Source organism: Amborella trichopoda, chromosome 7, assembly GCF_054954075.1.
Source record: "Amborella trichopoda isolate Santa Cruz 75 chromosome 7, AtrichopodaSantaCruz75HAP2 v2.0, whole genome shotgun sequence".
Classification (NCBI taxonomy): domain Eukaryota; kingdom Viridiplantae; phylum Streptophyta; class Magnoliopsida; order Amborellales; family Amborellaceae; genus Amborella; species Amborella trichopoda.
Genome location: NC_142342.1, coordinates 39599893 through 39621825, shown reverse-complemented (window position 1 = coordinate 39621825; position 21933 = coordinate 39599893). Strand labels below are relative to the sequence as shown.

The 21933-nt window shown below is 39.2% G+C and overlaps 1 long non-coding RNA gene across 1 annotated transcript; it reads right to left on the bottom strand.

The window, feature by feature from the left end:
• Positions 1 to 1831: 1831 nt before the first annotated feature.
• LOC148781414 (uncharacterized) lies at positions 1832 to 12368 on the bottom strand. Its single transcript, XR_016059110.1, has 2 exons — positions 9776 to 12368; positions 1832 to 2079 (listed from the first exon to the last, which is right to left on the bottom strand). It is a non-coding gene; the product is annotated as an uncharacterized LOC148781414 (long non-coding RNA).
• Positions 12369 to 21933: the final 9565 nt, after the last annotated feature.

Sequence of the window (21933 nt, the reverse complement as noted above, 5' to 3'; positions counted from 1 at the left end):
ACGGTAACCACCCACTTCCCAAGACTACAGGGCTACGTTTTATCAGATATTTCAGGAAGAAGCGGAACGTTAGAGAACAGCCTCCTCCATCCCTCTTTAAGAAGGGTTTCATGGTAATGAAGAGGTACACATAAATTTACAAAGTTCTCACAGGTAAAAGCTTGATCTTTACGATAGATAATCTAAAGTCACGGCCCTTAATCCTAGGAGTGGGTCCATCTCTTCCCTCAAGTTTTTTTCAACATTGGTATCAGAGCAGGTTGTGGAAACGTGGTGGGCTCATAACCTACAGGTCCCATTTTTTTTTGGTATTTTATATCTTATTTTTTTCCTGAGTTTAAGTTACAGTAACTTTGATATTGTGCTTTGTCATTCACTTATATCTTGTTGTAAAAAAAAATTTCTAATCTAAAATTTAATAGTCTGAATTTATTTATTTATTATAAATTTCTCTCTTTTAATTTATTGCTCCTCATTTGTGACTCAGTGTTTGTTTTTACTGGTATTGTTGGTTCTGGAATATTATCTCTCCATAATTTCTTTTACCATATTTTCTCTCTCTAGATTGCATTTGGCTTACGTGATCATAACGTACTCGGATGAGTCCTCTGTTTAATCTTTTGTAGAGAAAAGTTAAAGAGATAGAGACGCTAGTCCTCTGTTTAATCTTTTGTAGAGAAAAGTTAAAGAGATAGACACGCTAGAAGAAGAATCAAAAGAATAGGAAGAGAGAGAAAATAAGTTTAAGGTTGTTGCAGAAGAGTTATCTTAACTTAGCATATGCCTCAATATTAGGTTCGCTCTCTATGCCTCAATAGTAGGCTCTCTCTCTAAAGTAGGAACAAGTTGTGTAGTTATTTTTCTTTCAGATCAAGTTGCTAATACAGTACAAACTTGAGCCCACGGTCAAGGACTATTGAAAATCAGGTGGCTGACATCTTCTTTCTTCCATCTTTTTGTTGCTGAAAATTAGTGCATATTATTATTATTATTGAATCTTATTATGCACACTCCAATTCTATTAGAGTAAAGGTTTACATATCAAATTGCATATGTTTATTTTATTTTTATTTTTATTTTTATTTTTTTTTTGTGAACTATAATTTAGGGACTTTCGAAATATTTTATTTGCATAATAATTGTCACTGCATTGCCTAATTATCCTATGCTTTGATCTCTTTAAGTTAGAAAATTTCATGATCTTGATTTTGTGAATTTTTCTCTTTTTTTTTGTGATTATGCAATGCCATAGTTTTTTGTTGAAAAATATCAAATATCATTGTAGACTCTCTATCTTGTGCTAAAACATATTCACATATTTATAAAAACTATTCTTATGAAAGATTTGATATAAAAGTAGTTGTTGCCTTACTTTATTAATTTTTTTTTGCATCACAACAATGTGAACATAAACTGTTCGAGAAAATTTTCCTTTGAAGTTGCAGCTCACTAAGAGTCGGCAAACTTATTGATTAAGCTAGCAGACAACTTTTTCTTAAATACAATTAAATTTGTTTTTAAACTTTTAGGTATTATCTAAAAAATTTAAAATGACATCTAGGCTACTTATGTTAGAATTATCCAAACTTGAAAAACTCAATGGGACCAATTTTTCTATGTGGAAAAGAAAAATTATATATATTCTTTTTCAAAATAGGGTAGATTATGTCCTAGAAACAGAACCACCAATTTTAGAGCCTAATGCTAATGGTCAAGCCAGAAGGAAACTTGAAAAATGGTTAGAAGATAACAAAGTAACTAGGACTACTATGTTGAGCTTTATGGAAGATGATTTAATTAGAGTCTTTGAGGATTACACTACAACTCAAAGTATGATAAGCGCCCTATCTAAAAAGTATGGGATCACTTCTGAGACCCATGTACAATTGTTGTTAGAAAAATACAATTATTGCAGAATGAAAGAAACGGACTCAGTGACCGAGCATGTCAATAAAATGACAGTGCTCGCAAAGGATCTTGTTGCAGCTGAGAATCCAGTCCCCGATCGCATGCAAGTGTCCATTGTCCTTAACAGTCTCCCTCCATCTTGGAAGTCCGTTGTAATTGCATTGAACCATTCTGCACAAGGGATAACCATGTTAATTCTTCTTATACATCTTAGTATTGAAGTTGAGAGAACAATGAAAAAGAAGTCAAAAGAGCTCCACTTTGCCCTAAGTTTATCTTCTCAGATCTTCAAAAAACCTTTCAATAATTAGATAAATACTATGTATAAGGGAATAAGGAGAAATTTTAAAAATCAAAAGAATAAGGTTGAGAAGACCTGTTTTTATTGTAAGGAAATTGAGCACACAAGTTTAATTGTCCGAAGCTGAAAAATAAAAATAGGAACCAAAATAACAACCATGTTCGAAATAATCAAAATAAGATAAAGGATATACGTAGTCCTAGAATCAATGTTGCCGATCATGACCTGAGAAATTGGTGGGTCGACTCAGGCTTCACTCGATATGTCTCGAGGACCAAGGATGGATTCACAGAATTGAAAGAGATTGTAGCCAATAACCAGTGGATTTATATGAGAAATGACACCTACTGCGATGCACTAAGTGTTGGTACTTTCAAGATGTGTTTACCAGGAGGAACAAATCTCTTATTGACTGATACATTGTATGCGCCCAATATGAGGCGAAATTTGATTTCTGTCCCAAGGCTAGACGACAAGGGATTTGAAATAAGATTCAGGTCTGGTCGGGTTATCATTGGGAAGCATTCTAGAGCTTTGGTGTACGGTACTAAAGTTGACAATTTGTATCGACTGAATATTAATGAAAGTTCATCATTTTCTAGTTATATTGATGCTTTTATGTGTATGGATGATCTATATATATGGCACTTAATATTTAAACATATAAATAAAGACAAAATGAATAAAATGGTTAAAAGAGGCTTGCTCCCCAATTTAAGAGAAATTATGTTCAAAACATGCGAGCCATGTAGTTCTGATAAATTAACTAAGAAGTCTTTCCCTAAAGGGAACATGTCTAATGAACTACTTAGTATTGCTCACTCGATATATGTGGCCCATTAAATGTGAAAACACATAGAGGTATGAAATATTTCATAACATTTATAGACGATTATTCACGTTATGGATATGTATACCTAATTAGTAAGAAATCAGATGTATTAGAAACATTTAACGAATATAAAGCTCAGGTAGAAAATCAGTTAGGTAGACATATTAAAATTCTTCAAATAGATAGGGTAGGTGAATATTATTCCGCCTTATTTTCTGAATTTTGTAAGGAGCGTGATATAATTCACCAAACAACTATGCCATATACACCATAACAAAATGGTGTAGATGAAAGGAGAAATAAAACTCTAATGGACATGGTTAGGTCGATGATGAACCATTCAAATTTATCACTTCATTTTTTGGGTGAGGCTCTCAACATTGTAATATATATCATTAATCGTGTTCCAACTAAATCTATAGACTTGATCCCATATGAATTATTGATAGGTAGAAAACCTGACCTTATTATCTTGAAAGTTTGGGGTTCTTGGGCACATGTGCTTATACCGCCACAAAATAGGGATAAATTACAAAGTAAAACTATATAATGCTCTTTTATAGGCTATTCAGAAAATTCTAAAGGGTATAGATTCTATAACCATGATACTAGATCATTAGTAGAGAATCGTGGTGCTCATTTCTTAGAAAATATAGATGATGAAAATATTTTAAATAAGCCTATTGACTTACATAAAATTGATAAAGATAAGGGTCTGGAAGACCTTGTTTCTCAGACTCCCTCTACATTTGGTGAGAATGATTCGATTGAATCAAGTAAACCAATTATGCCTAAAAGAACTAGAGCCCCACCTACGACTTTATAAGAATTTTATGTATTTATGAATGAATAATTAATCTTTAATAAGTGAGGATACAATAGATGAACCTTGTAGCTACAGTGAAGTTATTAGCTCACATGACTCAGCTGACTGGACTCAAGCCATGGATGATGAACTTGATTCTATTAAAAGAAATCAAGTCTAGGAGTTGGTTGACCTCCCTAAAGATAGAAAAGTCATCGGTTGCAAATGGGTCATAAAAAAAAAGCTTAATGCAAATGGATCCATTGATAAATATAAAGCTAGGTTGGTAGCTAAAGGATTTACCCAAATGGAAGGCATAGATTATGTAGAAACTTATTCTTCACTAGCAAAATTTTCATCTATTAGGATCATCCTTACATTAGTTACATATTATGAGCTAGAATTATTTCAAATAGATGTCAAAACAGCTTTCTTAAATGGAGAATTAAAAGAAGATATATACATGAAACAACCAGAAATATATGTTATTAAAGGCCAAGAAGACAAAATATATAAACTTAAGAAATCTTTATGTGGTCTAAAACAGTCTTCTAGGTAATGGTACTTTACATTTCATAATGCAATCACTGAAATTAGTTATATAGCCAATAGGTTAGACCATTATGTATATGTCTAGAATAGTGGGAGCAATTTTATCACTATATATGGATGAGATGTTGATAGCCGGTAATGATATTGGCATGATTAACCATACCAAATCATGGCTAAGTTCCCATTTTGAGATGAAAGATATGGGAGAAGCCTCATATGTATTAGGCATTAAGATAACAAGATATAGAAGTTCAAGACTTCTATATTTATCTCAAGAAAATTATTTGGAAAGTGTTTTAGAGAGATTTAAAATGGAAAATTGCAAGCACATAGATACACCTGTTTGTAAAGGCTTAAAATTATCAAAGAAAACGTGTCCATTACCTGATAGTGACAAAACTGAAATGGAAAGAATTCAACATGCTCAAGCTATAGAATACATAAATTATGTCATGTTGTGTACAAGACCTGATTTGAGTCATGCATATGGTCATGTAAGTAGATTTCAAAGTAATCATGGGATGGCTCATTGGCAAGCTGTAAAATGATACTCAATATATATTCATAAAACTAAAAATTACAAGTTGTGCTTCCAAGCTAACAACTTAGAGGTTACTGAATACTCTGATGCAGATTTTACAGGAGACCCAGATGATAGAAAATCAATCTCAGGAATTGTATTCCTCTTTGGTGGTGGATGTGTTTCTTGGTCTAGTAAGAAACAAGGTTGTGTGGCTCGGTATACTATAGAAGCTGAGTATATTGCTTGTAGCATTGCTACAACTTATGTCATTTGGATTAAATGCTTCATAAGTGATTTGAAGCTGGATATAACCGACGGACCTGTTAAAATTTTTTGTGATAATCAGGCTGCTATTTCATCAATTAGAAATGGAGCTTATAGTTTCAAGGGTAAGCACATTGCAATTGATTATCATTATCTTTATAATATTATTGGAAAGAATGAAATAACTGTAAGTTATTTACCATCTTCAGATATGATTGCTGACCCCTTAACAAAGGGATTGAGTGCAGAAATATTATCAAAGCATGTAGTTTTGATGGGACTTAAAAATATTTAAATCAAGAACTCCCAAATGGGATATTCTTTTTGATGTCTTGGTCATGAGAGGAAAAACTGCATTAGCGTGAAAAGCCATGACATGACTTTGAATATTTTTTGTCATGAGATGTATAAACGCACTTGCGTGAAAGCCTCATGACAAAAATATGCACATAAGTGTTAAATTCATTAAGTGATAAAGACTTTATGATATTTCAATATATCTGGCGCTCATGGCCAAGTGGGAGATGTTGGTACGTGTGTGTGGCCATGGGGCCTTTAAACGCGCAATATCTCTCTCTTATAATTTAATGCTTATCACTAAAAAGGGAGGCTTCTTAGAGAGAGAAAGTGTCGTTATTTAACGGCTAAAAAGTAACCACCCACTTCCCAGGATTACAGGGCCACGGTTTCTCAGAGATTTCAGGAGGAAGCCGAACATTAGAAAACAGCCTCCTCCATACCTCTTTAAGAAGGATTTCATGGCCATGGAGAGGTACATAGAAATTTACAGAGTACTCACAGTTCTGGTAAGAGCCTGATCTTTGCAATCGATAGTCTAAAGATACTGCCCTTAATCCTAAGAGTGGGTCTATCTCTTCCCTCAAGTTTTTTTCAACACCTTTGAGAGACGTTGTGCCACCAATTGCAGAATTCGTGAAAACCAAGGGAAGGTATAGACCCTCAGCTTTGCCTTCACGCTCTTCTACGAGACTTGCAGCTCGTAGTTCCTCTCTTTGTCCCTCTGGTGGTGGTGGTGTGGTCTTAGATTTGACTCTTCCTATTCTGAGCCCACCTCCAGCAACTCCAGTGGATCCTCCTCTATGTCATCAAGACCTCTTGAAGATGGTGGCTTCGATGGTCCAGGTGACACCTCTTCCTACCCATAAAGATTATAAGCTGGAATGTTTTGGGACTTGGCGATGAACGCCAAAGAAAAGAGGTTCTTTTTTTGGTAAATAAATTTAGACCATATGCTTTGATTTTACAAGAAACTAAAAGGAGTAGTCCTTCCTTTACGGTTGATAAACAAATATGGGGTAATGGATCCTTATGTTTTGAAGGTGTTGATGCAGTTGATAGTTCTAGTGGTATGTGGGTTCTTTGGGACGCAACGGCACTTCTTTACTGTCAAATTTTGAAATCTGATAAATTTATGGCTATCATTTTTTAGGGTCCGATTAGAGACTTTCGTTGGGTGCTCATAAATGTTTATGGGCCTTGTTCCCATGTGTTAAAAGCAGCTTTTCTGGATGATGTTCAGAATTTTATAGGTTTCTACTAGTCTACCTATTTGTATTGGTGGGGACTTTAATTTGATTCGTCACCCTGATGAAATTTCTTCTAACATTCGCATGAACTCGCATATGCACTTATTTAATGACTTCACCATGGGTAATGACCTTCTTGACCTCCCGGTATTTGGGGCTCATTTTATTTGGTCCAATAATAATACCAACCACCTCATTCTCTCTAAATTGGACCGCTTTTTAGTTTATGAGGATTGGGAAAGAGTCTTCCCATTTATCAAAGTAAACAATCTTAGTTTCTTAAAAAGTATCAAAATATGTATCCCTTAAACAATCATGTGTTTTGTGATGGACGTTTTGCAATTAAAACAAACATTACGGTAGAAAGTTCATTAGTTCATCTAATAAATGTTGAAATAAATTTATTCTTCTTTCTTTTTCACAAGCTACATTGATTGCCCTACAATAATTAGATATATTTTAATTCTATTTTTCAAAATAGCAAAGTATATAACTTCATGATTTCTGTAAACATTGACGTTAATTGAATATTTGGTATGTAAGATATCTATATATAAATATACAATAGAAATGAATAAAGAAAAAAATAAGGATATCATCATATGAGGATACAATGGAAAGGAGGAATAAGGAAAAAATAAGGATTTCATCAAAGTTAAAAAATAATAGTAAAGTTTGGAATGATTGTGCAGAGTTAAGTAATATAAAATTAAATTTAGAGTAATAATACAAAAATTGCGACTGAATTTCCATGTATTCACTTATTCCAGGCAATCCAAACAATGGACAAACATATCCATGTTTGTAATCAAGTGTTATTCAAACAGCAGATAACGCTATCCCAAGGACAGACCACTTCCAAGAGAAGCTAATTGCAATATAAGCCTATCCCTAGGACAGCCTAATCCAAGTACCCAAACGAACCCTTAGGCTACTCTTCAGAACGCATTGGGAATATTAGTGAAGAGAAAAGAGCGACAGGAATTCGAATTGGAAAAGTCCATTAAACAGACAGTGGCACAAGGCCCAATTCCTGGGTCTTTCAACTGAATAGGTGGTCCAGCACCAAAAACGATAAGCACTATCGGAAAATCTTCATATCGTTATGAATTTACTTTGTGCGGAATTCCCCAAAAACCTCAATAATAAAAAAAGAGGCCAAGGTTCGAGTGCTCTTAGGTTTGAGCCCTCCTAGGTTCGAATCCTATTCCCTGTCTTTGTAACCCCATACCCACGTACTTCGTCAAGGAAGTTTGGAGTTGGTTTTGATTTGGTAGTTTGATGCAGAAAGTTTTAAGTTAGAGGCTTACCTTTTGGGTAAAGGATGCAGTTCTTAATTTAGGGGTGGCAATGGACCTGGACCTGGACCTGACCCGAGACCTGAGGGGTAGGCCCGTTCTACGTCCTGGGTATGGGTCCCAAAAAAAGAGCCGGTAGGTTGGGTACGTATCCAAATCTTGAACCTGAACACTATTTGGGTTTGGATCCGGTGATATTTTTCGAGTTTCAATTTATGACATATAGTTAAATACAAAGGTAGTTTAATTTTTGGGTCAAGTCCGATTGGGTCTGAATCCCACACTATATTTTTGGGTCCAGATTCGAGTCCCATATCATTTTGTGGGTCCAGGTATGGGTTGGGCCGGACCCAGATCTAACCCGACCCATTGCTACCCCTAGTTTCTATAAGGCTAGGGACTTATAAAAAATAAAAAAATAAAAAAATAGCTTCACTTCGAAACTTCATTCGAAGAACACTTTGGGCACAGTCTAAATGATGTGTTACAATATTATATACTTTTAAGACTTAAAATTCCTTTTTTTTTTTCACAAGTACAATGATTAAGGTTAAGATGATCAATTTGAAGGTTTTCCAATATTGAAAAAAACGTAATTTTTGGTGATTTTTTTCGTAAATAGTTCAATGGAGATTGGTTCTCCTCCCATGGTAGAAATAGAACTCAAAGGTCATGTAGTGACAACTCACCTGACCCATTCAATTGGGGTATTGTCTTTTATAATCGATTAAAAGACGGAGTTTATAAGTTGTTTGAGCTTCAAATAAACCCTAAAGATGGTTTTGCCTGTTCTACTTTCATGATGCTGCTAAGAGAAGTACATTGGTATTGTAAAAAGTTTTTACTTGAAAGAATTTTTCTACTCCTTCGAACTCACCTATTTTTTATAAGAATGAGTCAGAAGATGAAGTATCTTCATTGGTTGAAATGTTAGAAGATGAAGAGGTCAGAAAATGAAAAAGAAAACGCTAATGGAAATTTTGAACCAGCTATAAGAAGATAAAAGGTCTTGAACAGAAAGAAAAAGAAGTTTGTAATGAAACTTCGTGCTTTAATCAGATTATTGAAGGTAAAGTTCTTTCGATTCTATCTCCCGTTCAGATGATGAGCACTTGTGCTTTCAAACGAAGAATTAAAATTTTAAAAAACTAAATATAATTTTAAAAGTGACTACAAAAGAGAATTTCAAAATTATTTGAAAAATCTACAGAACTGTGTGCTTCAAAAAGATCATATTTACCAAATCAGAAAATGGTGCACACTCAGAGTTTGTTAGTTCCTGCTAAAATTGCTGTCGATGGTTGTGAAAATTGGATGAAAATTGAGGTATTTTTAGACATAGAAGTCAATATAAAATTTTGTACAAAAGAACTATAAAAGATTGGATAAAATACTTACAAGGAGAAGAAGTTGAAACCATGAATGGAAAGAAAGAAATTGGCAGAATTTGCTTTAAATGTTCCCTTAAACTTGGAAAAAAATTACGACAACAAATTTTATCAGAATTGATGATGGTGGGTATCATTGGTTTAGGCTCTATAACAATGGTTGAAATCGGCCCCTATATAATTTCAAAATATCTGTTAATCTTTATGGTCGGCCAGCCAACGCACTTCTGCCCCCTCACGTGCGCGTGTGTGCACACATGGATGACCCTGGTGCACGTGCGATGTGTGTGCATTGCTAAAGCGTGTGGTGCAGTGCAATGGCTAACCAATAAATTTAAGTTTTGAGGTAGTACTTACCTTGAAAGTTTGGATTCGGAGGTGTTGGGGCATTTCGCCCTCTTAGAACCCAATATATGGTTGCCGCGGAAAGTCCTTTGTTGTCGCACAACAGACTCGGATTGGCTTGACTCTCTCACGCTCCTTCCTGCCTCAACGTCCTCGATGTCACACACTCGAATCGTCCTATGTTCTCCTAGGGTATGGCTCAGTTTGGGTTGGGTTGGTTCAGGTTTGGTTCAAGTTGGTTTGGCTTTGGTTTGGTGATGGGGCTTGTGGGTCTTGGATGGGCTAGAACGCCTAAGGTCGGGTAATGGGTTGGGTTGGTTCAAGTGTAGGCTAGGCTAGTAGCTAGAGAGAGGGTCGACTGGAATCCGACATAATTCCAACAGCACCTCCCCCAGGGGAAGTAGATGATGAGAAAAGGTGCTTAGCGAGTAATCAAAGCACCTCGGAGAAATCCGTAGTTGGGGTCCATCAGTTCAAGCTTGCCCAGAAGCCGCTTTGGAAAATCCTCCTTAAGAGGGCTAACCCAAACTAAATGCGTTAGGTGAGTGTAGGGAGTAAAGTAAGGTGTAGGATAAGGGGTAGGAGATATGGTCTAAGGAGTGTGGTATAGTGGGGGATTAGGGAGTATACAATGGTGGTGTGGAGTAGGATGGGGTATATGATCAAGTATGGGGTGTGGTGTAGGTTAAGGTGCAGGATAGAGTGCAGGATAAGATGTAGGTTGGTTGGGTTAAGGAGGTGTGGTTAGCCTAGGGTTTAGCAAACCCTTGGTTTAGTGTAGAGACTTAACCAAGGTGGGTTAAGGATCTAACTAGGGTAGATAATCAAAACGGAAAGCAAATAAGTAAAAATAAAAATTACAAAAATACAATGAAAAATTGTATAAAGAAAAAATAACCAAAAAGGCCATGCACAAAACTCAAAATTATCAAATAGGTCCCTCAAAAGGGCCTCTTCCCATCCACATGATATGTGGACTTGGTTTGGCTTCTCCAAGAATGGATGATCTAACACCAAGGAACATGTAGAATGTCTCAACATGATCGTTTTTGTATGTGGTTTTCAAAGAACCATGGAGATTTTATGTAGTTTCCGATGTTTTTGGGTTTCATGATTTTTGTGGAAACTTTGTTTGTCTTCTTCGATTGATTACTTCGAAAACATCATTTTTATTGTGTTTCTTTTGTTGGTAGAATGAAGGGGATGTCAATGTGATCATTTTGCATAAAAAATGTGTGAAATGACCTCCAATCGACTGAGTTGTGATTCTAGCAAATCACTGGAAAATCAATTTTATGTTATCTCAAAAATCATGCCCACTTTTCGAGCCTTAGATTAGCATCTTCCCAAACCTTGATCACGAATTTTCTTATGTGAAATTAAAGATAATCAAGTGACGATCAAAATGCACTAATTTTGAGCTTCATCTGCTAGTCGAATATCGAGTTATGGTCGTTGGAGCACGAAGAGGTCACGCAAACTAATTTTTACATGAAGTTGAAAACTTGACCTCTCTCTAGGATATCTTCCGATCTGGTTGATGATCATGACTTATACCAAAAGATCAGGCACGATATACGCAAATTTCAACTTGATCCAACTTGTAGATCAGATATTTAAGAGCTAAAAAATGTGAAAATGAGGCAGCATTGCGCATTGTATTTGCATCAGTGGAGTGGATGAGTTCCTCTTTTGGGATGAAAGTAGAGGAGTCCAACATGTGGGCCACAGTGGGGATGGGTTCTGGATTGAGTGTAGGGAGCTTGTTTGTCTCATTGAACTTTTGGTTCATGTGCTTAAGAACCGACCGCCGTGGGATACTCAGATGAGGCTATGGCCAGACCAACCCTAACAAACGCATCTGAGATTCACCTATTTTTGAGGAAGTCTCGTAGGATTTTGCTATTTTTTAAAACTAATTCAAGTGTGAAATTTTGAAGTACAGAAACTGCCTATTTTTTTAAAATGGGACCTAGAAGGGTCCGATTCTGACTGAAATTCGGGAGTTGGGGGTTTTTCAACCTTTTGAAGTCATCTACAATGGTCCAAAGACCATCCAAGGTTGATTGTCATGAGTTTTACTATAGTATTTATCCGTACACCTATGGAGCACAATACTTCTTTATGTCACTTTCCTCATATCTCTTTGTAGCCTTGCCCAATTGGGATGAAACTTGGGGGTTATCTCCAGGGTATTAGGGGCCACTCTTGTGCTCTTTTTGGGGCCAAGGTGATGTCTCACATGAGCTCTTCAAAATTTATGCTTTATCTTGCGCTTGCCTCCATGGCCTTTAATGAGTACTAGGTTCTTGAAATTCACAGTGGCAATCGCCTTCTCTATTATTCACATATGGGGTAGGCGAGTCAAAAATATGCAGAAACAGCTTGCCTCCCTAAATGTCACACTTCAAAGGAGTGAGAAGGGTAGCATTTGGAACAAAATCCCCTATGCTATCTTTCAAATCATCATAACGGCTTAGGATTTTCCTCTAATTTTGTTTCCAATTACCAGCATCAACGTGACCTTTGGAAGAGGGGAGATCACACCAAGCCTACTAAGGGGCAACTGGGGACTTTTTGGTTCGAACAATCGGGGGCCTTCTTGGAGTATGTAACCCATCAAGTTCGTTGGGCAATTGGGGGCCTTCTTGGGGCATGTGATCCGATCCATCAGAATTCAAGTTTAGTTGGCATTCGGGGGCCTTTTGGGACGTGTGACCTACTCTGCCAGGGTTCAAGGTTCAAATCAGGTTGACAGACGGTGGCCTCCTTGGGGCATGTGACCAGCTCTGTCGGAGCCCATACTTGACAGTCGGGGGTCATCATGGGGTATAATCCTGCTCTGTCGAGGCATGATTGGCAATCAGGGGCCTTTTCGGGGGGCGTATTTCCCTCTCTACTAGGACTATTAGCTGGTTTGATAGTTAGGAGCCTTTTCGAGGTGTGTAATCCACTCTACCATAATTTTGGGTTTGATTGATGTTCAGGTGCCCTTTGGGGGCTTGTGACCCAATTTGCTATGATCTAGATTTGATTGATATTCAGGGGGCCTTCGTGGGCTTGTAACTTAATCTATTGGAATTTTTCTTGAAATTTGTTTTGGTTCAACAGTAGGATGCTTTTTAGGACTTTTAACTCTTGCTCTGCTAATATTATGGTCGACAGGTGGGTGCCTTTTGGGACTTCACCTCGCTTTGCCGAGGTTGGATTTGGGTCCAACAGTCGGGTGCCTTTTGGGACTTTACCTCTCACTCTATAGGGATGTTGAATTTTGGGTTGACAGTCGGGTGCGTTTTAGGACTTTCCCTCCCTCTATACAAAGGTTAGATTTGGGTCCAACAATCGGGAAACTTTTGGGACTTTACCTCCCGCTCTGTTGGGATGTTGAATTTTGGATCAACAATCGATTGCCTTTTGGGACTTTCCCTCCCTCTCTACCAAGGTTGGATCTGAGTCTAATAGTTGGGTAACTTTGGGACTTTACCTACCACTCTGTTGGGTTGTTGAATTTTGGGTAGACATTTGGGTGCCTTTTGGGGCTTTACCTCCGCTTGGCTGAGGTTGGATTTGGGTCAAATAGTCGGGTGCCTTTTGGGACTTTACTTCCTGTTCTGTTGGAAAAGTTTTTTAAATTAGGGTTTCGGTCGAAGTCGTCGAATATGGTCTTTCTTTCTAGACGAGTTTTTCATCAACCTGTATTTATTCAAGCACTCTTTCGAGTTTTTACTTGAACTTGGTGGGGATGGTGCTGTAGGGCGGTTTTGACCAACTCCCTTTTATTTAAGCTTTTTTACCTCTGACTTCATGATCACGTCTATTTTTTGCCCATTTTTATTCATGATGTCCTTTTCGAGTTTACATCATGCTCGGTTTCTTTAGCATTCTTACCCATGGCTTCATGGCCACATCTGCCTTTCTATTCATTTTTCTGATTTTTTATGGGGAGAATGATGATGGGAGAGATCCCTTATTTGTGAGAGGGATGAAAGAGAGAGTTTGAGTTGGTTTGAATTAAGGGCCCAAAAATGAGATGAGAGAGGATAGAGAGAAAAAATCGGGTGGCGGCTTAGCTACCGGTCATAAAGGTAAGATAAGGGAGAGAAGAGAGAGAAAAATGAGGGAACTGGTGGCTTAGAGAGGTGGAGAAGAGAGAGAAAAGAGGACCAATGGCTAAGAGAGAGAGGGGTGGACCAACAGCTTGGCTACCGATCATGAGAGAAAGGAGAAAGAGTACGACGGGCCGACGACTTCATGGGCAGTAGAGAGAGAGAGGAGTGGACCGGCTGAGTGAGAAAGAGGTGGATTGTGGCTGTGCCACTGGTCTTTTGCTTTGTGAGGGAAGGAATAGACGGGCTATGAGAGGGTCCAAAGTATGTATCATCACTAGAACTGTCTGTGGGTGGTTCTTCAGGAGGAGGATGATCAGCAAGCCATATGTGTAACTGATGTAAGAATGCCGCTCCTCTAGGTGTTTCATCATTTCATACTGTGTTTCCTGTATACACATCCACGAGAATCCAATCTGGCTGGATTCTATTAATATAGCACATGAGAATTTTCAATTCTTTCCGTAATTCTGTTTGAAATAGCCAGTGATTCAGGAGATTAGAATCATACCATCCAACGGTTTGGATTAAAGGATGTTGGTTGAAATAAGTACAATCTGGGTATATTTGAGGTCTAAGGTGTTGATGGAAAGCAATAATGATGTAGGGTTTGTGAGGATAACCAAAGGATTCAATCCATTGATTATAATGATAATGTTTTATAAGAAACTTATAGAAATTGAATGCGCTAGGATTGGGGTGGATGTAGTTGTTCCATTGTAGGCAATGACAATGTCTGAGGTAGGGCAATAATTTTCTTACATGGAAATTAAAACATATATGATGGTTTTTGGTAAGGTACCCGAGGAAACAAATAGCTTCATTTGGCATATTATAGTAATGTCAGGTTTGAAAGAGCGATAAAAATGGATAGGTAGGATGGCATCGAATTCCTTGAAAACAATCTACATGATTTCTGATCAATATTTCATGCATCTTTTGTTGCATATTCCTCATTTCTGGATTCCATAGTTTTTCTGATAATAATGTCGTAAATTTCATCAGGAACTTCAATTGTTTCTTCTTCAATTCTGATTGTTGCTCCTATGAAGGGAACAATAGCAAGACTGGTTTCTTCAGAAAATTTTCTTCTTGAAAACATATCAGCCAAAATTATGTTTTTTCCAGAAATATGCTTGTACTCAAAATTCCATTGAGAAAACCAATTTGATCATCTGAGTAATTGAGGATTCGAAATAATCTTATTTTTGAATTTTAGCATATTTGGAAAAGCAGATAAATCCATTCCAACGAGGAAAGTATGTCCTATCAAGTGAAATTGGAATTTTTCAATTCCTCTTTTTACTTCAAGGATTTCTTTAAATGTTGAATGGTAATGGAGTTCAGAGTCTTTGAACTTTCCGCTCTTGTATCCACATATCATTCTGGTTTTGTCCTTTTCTTCAAGTAGGATACATGCCCAAAATTCATCAGAAGCATCAATTTGTAAAATTATTTTTCCTGAATAGGGAGTTTTTAGAGAAGGTAAATCTTGAGATAATCGTTTAAGCTCTTGAATACGCTCAATCTGTTTTCTTGTCTATGGTGGTGCTTTTTTCTTTAGCAATAGATAAAGAGGACTAGTGAACAAAGAAAGTTTAGGAATAAAAGGGGACATAAAATTTACAATTCCTAAAAATTGCTGGATTTATTTTACAGAGGATAAAGTATCAGGAAATTCTAAAAGATGCTTGGCTATATGAGGCTGGAGTTTGTACATTCCATTTTGGAGATGCATACCAAGGAAGTCTACTTCTGTAGTAGCAAAGACACATTTCTTTTCAGAAAGCATAATACCATATTTACAACATATTGAATAGAATTTATCTAACAAAAGGATGTGGCTGTCCAGATCAGGGGAAAAGAGGAGTATATCATCTATATAAATCAGTGCTTGTGTTGAGATTCGTTATGGTGAAGATTAAAGGAAAGATGAATATGCCCATTTGGGGTATGGGTGTCGTCAGCCCCGGTTCAAGCAGTTCATCCCTGACCATATCTTAAAATGGTCAAGTCTCTAAAGTGGGGTAGAAGTGATGGAGGGTATTTTTCTTAGGTTTCCACCTCACATGACTCTGCATGACTTGTCGGGTTTTCACCTTAATCATTAGGAAATGTGCCAAAATTGGTTTTCACGCACCACGAGTCTTTCTTTTAAGTATCTTTGCCCATGGCTTTACGGTCATGTCCGCCTTTCTTTTTCCACTTTTACTAGTGGCGCTTTTTCGAGTCTAGCACCATGGGTCAGTTTAGTTGGATGCCTCTGATCCCGCTGAACCCTCAACTTCCCAACCATGAAAAATCCATCACTGGTGGAGTAGGGAGTGTTGTGTTGGAATGCCCTCCTGGATGGGCATAATGCCTTGAGGGTGTTTAGCGTAAGCAATGTAACCTCTCTGGATTTTTTCCGCACCCACAACTTCAAACCCATAACATTCGTTCAGCTCATGGCCCCATATCTAATGGTATGGGCACCAGACGCGCAGCGCTAAGCATCCCAGCTTGTGTCATGAGGGACCCAGACACGACCCGACCCGTCACTCAGATGAAGGCCGGTTCAATGTCCTTGTCAAAGAACAAAAAAACGAATGTCATGCGTGGCGATGAGCATCGTCGTGCACAACATGGGAAAGGGAATCCAACGGATGCTAGAGAACTCGTTCCCAAACAAGTTACAAGCTTCCCCCGGGCTGTGAAAGATTGCCTTCTGCCCGGCAATCCTTATCAAAAAGGGGCATATCTTCTCCCCCGTGCGCCTCGGGCTTGGGCCCGATCCGGTCCGGCCCGTCTGAAGGTTGATACTTGGTGTTTCACAAGCGGCGGTAAGCCTCTATTCGAACCTCGGATCTGAGCCCGACCCGGTTCGGCCCGTCTGAAGGTTGATACTCGGTGTTGCACATACGGCGGAAAGCTTCTATCCGGGGCCTCGGATTTAAGTCCGACCCGGTCCGGTCCGATGCAGTTTGGTCTTAGGGACTTATCTAGTATTCTTGCTTTGTGAGGGGCCCCTCGGGGAAACTTCATGTATATAAGGGGGTAAACCCAGTTTTCACTGTTTTTACCGAAGGTAAAACAGTAAAAGTGGGAGTGAGAGTGAGAGTGAGAGAGAGAGGAAAGCACTTCCGGCGCGGGGATTTTGGCAAAGCGCACAGAGACGCAGGTATTCCGGCAAGGTTAAACGGCTTCGACAGGGTGTCCGCACGAGTTTTTCTGGGAAGTGCCGAGGTTTTCTGCTGAGGAAGAGAGGGTTCAGGTGAAGAAGGAGGAATGCTGGTGGGCTGCAAAGGTATTCCGGCAGAGGATTTAGGACACCGGACAGGTGGGAAAGAGGCAAGCGAGGGTAACAGGGCATTTTCGTGAATTTCCGGTCGTTTTCCTGTGGTTTTCCGTCACCGAGGAGTAGTGGGAGAGTAACAGTGAGGTTTTTCCGGCGAGTGGAACCGAAGCGAAGGTCACAGGGAGGCCAACAGTCGCATGAAGGCAACGAAGAGTCTCGGGAATTTGTTCCGTCGCAGAAGATGAGGAGTCTCGAGAAGGTGCACAGTCACCGGGGAAACGAAGGGTCTCGGAAATTCAAAGGGAAGGGTCACCCAACCCTCTCAACTCGTTTCTCCGAAGGCCATCGAGGCAGGGAGCTTTGAGAGGAAGGCGGAGCATGAAAGGGTGACGGTTGTGCCGTGCCGTGCCATTTTTGTGCATAAGGTGAATAAAAGTAGAGGAAGGAGGTTGGTTGTAGCGTGCATGGCGGAGAGGGACGGTGAAGCCGCCGGCCGGCCGGCCGGGCGGCCGGCCTTGCGTTAGGCAAGGGAGGGAGAATGTGCAAAGGGGAACATGGGAGTAAGACAGAGAAGATTGAATGAGATGACGTAAGGGTTGAAAGATGATGACATGACGATGGTGATGGATAAGGTGGATGGATGAGACGAAATAAACAAGGGGAGGATGGATGAGGTGGGGTATAAAGGTCGAAAAGAAAAAATTAATAACAAAAGAAACACGGTATAAATAGGTGTGGAAAAAACAAAAGAGAGGAATGGAGAATGAGTAAGCGTGATAGCGAGAAATGAGTTAATTGCCGGTCATTTAATAAATATATTTTTGAGATGGATTTTATTAGACTTAGTTTTTAAGGACGTTTAATCTCTAATGTGAATATGAAAATAAATAAATAAGCTTTAAAAATTAAAAATAATAATTTTAATATGAAAACATTTAAACAGTAAGTTTCCATTTGTTTTTAAGATGTATGCTTTATACTTTTTGGGCCAGGCCACATATGCGGTCCGGTCCAGCCGGCACGAAACGCTTTTCCTTAGTAAAAGCAAAAATAAGGGGAAGGCGACAGTTGAGCCAGGGTCACGCCGAGAGGGATGGGAGATAGAGGGTAATGGGCTAGCAGTGATGCCACTTCGCTGGCCTTGTGCTTTACGAGGGAGCTTGATGTGAAGAGACCGGCCCATTTGGGGTACGAGCGGAGCGCAAACATTTGTTAGTGCCGCTTTATTGCGGAGATGCGGCTCGTATTGCTCGCCTGAGCGAGTGGAGTCGGGGCAATGATGATGCATGTTGCCCATGTATGCGATCCACTGGGATGGAATACATGGAGCGGTGCCGCTTTCGACATAGTCCATTGGGATAAGACCCGACTTTTGGAACCGAGGAGAATAAAGGCTACCCGGCGGTGAGCAATGGCCTAACTGCAGGCATGGGGCATTTCACAGCCTATCACGTGATTGGAGACAAGTCTGTAGTGAGCTTTTGATTATGGGCTGCCCGACTTGGCTTGTTTGCCCTCGGGATGATGATGGATACTGCCTTGGGGAACTTTCTTCTTTAAATTGGGGCACCAGAGCACTCTTGGATTAATGGCAAGGGTACAGGGGCTTGCAACAAGGGATTATTGAGGGGGTGCCCGGACTAGCCATCAAAGACTCCATAGTTTCACTTCACCGGAGGTAGGGGGTGAAGGTTTGACTTTATTATGCTTTTCTTCTTGTCGCAAAATGCAGCATTGAGGGTCTTTTTTTTCTTTTTTTTTCTTAAAGTGGTCTTCACCTATATCGGACCGATTAAAAGAAAAATTCAAGGTCAACACCCTTTTTAAACCAAATAGAAATGCTTTTAACATCATCACCTTTATTGGATGATATTAAGCAGCTTTTTGTGTCATCAACGAATTTGGACAGGTGTGAAGGAGGTGGGTGGGAGTAGTGATTCGCTTGGTGGCATCGCATCGGTCGCCTGACATGGTGGTTGGGATGTGGTAAAGGGGATTTGGTGTGTCGTGGGAGCATGCTCGACCTCACAGGCCACCAACTCTTGGCACAAGGTTCCCATCATCTCATATTTCGACCTCATTTCATCCTACAATTTTCTTCTCATGTTTCGACCTCATTTCATCCTACAATTTTCTTCTCATGGCTTTAAATTGCGCCATCTCATTTCCGGTGCTTAATCGACCACCATAGCATTGACAATGGTCATTATTGGAGGTTGTTCTTCTCTTGAAAGGTTGAGTTGCTCACCATTGGGGGGGACGTTGAGGCCTTAGGGCTGATGGCATCGTAGGCCTTGTCTGCCTTTGCGGCGGTACACTCTAATTGAGTTTGATCACCAAATGCCTCTTGTTCAATGCACTTTTTTACTATGGGCTCGACTGCTACTCCGGCAACCTCATTGAGGATGGTCATGGGGCCTCCCCTAAGGCCCACTTCCTTTGTCGAGGATTGAGTCTCCTCACCACCAAATGAGAGTGTGAAAATTTCAAAGGGCAGCGAGGTCATACATCTTCATTAAGAGAAAATATGGATCTTTCGAGGCAGGGAGAGAGCATACATCGACCTTATAGGGAATCATGGCACCTTTGAGGCATGGAGAAACCACTTTAATGAGGTTGCTAATAAAGGGAGTGAACAGCTCATCCCTTCCACTCATGGGGTGCGTCGAACGAGAGTGACAAGCGCTCAGTGGAGGAAGGGGTGATTGGTTGAATGACAAGATTCGAGGCGGCATCATCAAAATTAGCACGATATGTGCAACTTTCAAAGCATGGGAGCATCGCACGGGCTATCTCAATGGGACCAATCTCTTAACATTTTGGAGTACGAGGAGCATGTCGCACAGTGGGTGGGTCGGTGGGTGGGAGGAAACTTGGCCAAGGTAACATACATCATTCTGGCCATGCCATCCTTGCTGTACTAATGAAGCTGAAATCAAGTCTGTGTTGCAAGGTCTTTAATGCCCACTCATGTACCACCAAACAAATACTGGAACTGTATATTATGATATTATTTATGTTTGATATAAAAAAGCCACAATTATTAATGATCACTGAATGTGAAATCCAGTAATTGAGGATGTATCACTGGTTTGGTACAAAGTTCAAAATAAAAAAATTTAATATTATGAAACTAAACCTATTAGATTTTACATTCAAAGGCTAATATGATCCTGGCATCTTTGTACCAAATAAAATTAATGGTCTTACTGTATAGAATACCAAAAGTAATTATATGGTGGGGCCATGCCAATCTTATAGATGAAGTCCCTGCAGTGCGAATGAAGCTGGAATCATGGTTATATAGCAAGCTATCTAATGCCTACTCAACTACCATGAAAAAGTGATTATCAATGAAGACCAGGCCAATGATATAGAGAAGTGCAAAGGAAGCCAAAAGACCCGCCATGAGCACCAGCAAAAAAAAACATATAGGAACCAGCGACACCATGTAATGATAACCATTTTTTTACTGTACAAAACGCAAAGAAAGAAACATAGAACCCTGCTCTAGCACAAAGTCCCGGAAAAGTAGGGGTGGCAATCAGGTCGGGTCGGGTCAACCCTTGCAGCCCATGTTTCGACCCAGCAAGTTGGGCATGGGCTTGAATGGCTTGGACCCGACTTGGGTCGGGTAAGGGTCAAAATGGACCCTATTGGGTCGGGTACGGGTCAACATGGACCCTATTGGGTCGGGTCCAAGTCTAACATTTTATATAAAATATATATACAAAATAATATGTAAAATAAACTTTCTTTTTTCTTTTGTAATTTCTAAACCTGGGCCAGGTCTGGATCCTGGGTCTGGGTGAAACCTAGTCGGGTTGCCATGGCCACTTCTACGCAAAAGTCTATGCTCTCGCTCTCTCAGGCTCTCTCCAGCAGCAAGGTGATCCCGCATTCACATTATTTCCCGACTCCTTAGTAGTAATGGTACCGTGTGGATGGGGGCATATGGGTAAAATCCCAGAAGCACAAGCTAATCCCTATTTTTCAATACATATAATGATCTATGTGCCCATTGAGAGAGCAGTCATGGATCAGTAACTGAATGGGACCATCAGAGCATCATATAACCACCCCATTCTCTCTATCACCGTCCATCCATTGATTGGCCGGTGAAAACCTGATCATCAGACATAACGATCAACAAGCACCCCCGGATCACTCCATCTGGGGTACATGCATTAGCAGATTAAACATTCACAATAAATATAAACAATAATGGTAAGACTTATCCAAATAAATTCCACTCAAAATCTAATCTTATAGATAGATTTTAAGATATGAAATCCATCCTAAGTGACAATGAATTTTTGCTCTGGATCCATGATTTAGCATTTCAGAAAATGGTTGAAATCTGATCGATCTACAAAGAATTGAATGAATGGTGATGATCGACTTTAAAAAAGGTATTATATAGTCTACATCTAAGATTCAAGAATCAATTTGTTTCGGATTCATGATCGTCTGGTTGAGATCATTAACCTGTACGATTTTAAGTCCAAATCCATCCCCAAAATAGCTTTTTGAAAAGGAACACATTTGAATAGGAGTGTCCAAAATTAATACATGGTTAAAGGAAAATTGTTCCATGCGTCCAGGGACACACTTCTACATTTGCATCCCCCAAGGTATAAAGCATCCATTTTAAAGTTGGATGCAATTGGGTGGTCAATCTAAGAAAAACTTACGGTCCAAATATTTTCTTCATAAAATTGTAATTTTAAATTTTTAACGTTTAATTACTTTTTCATATGCATGATCTCCATGTTACAGACTATATA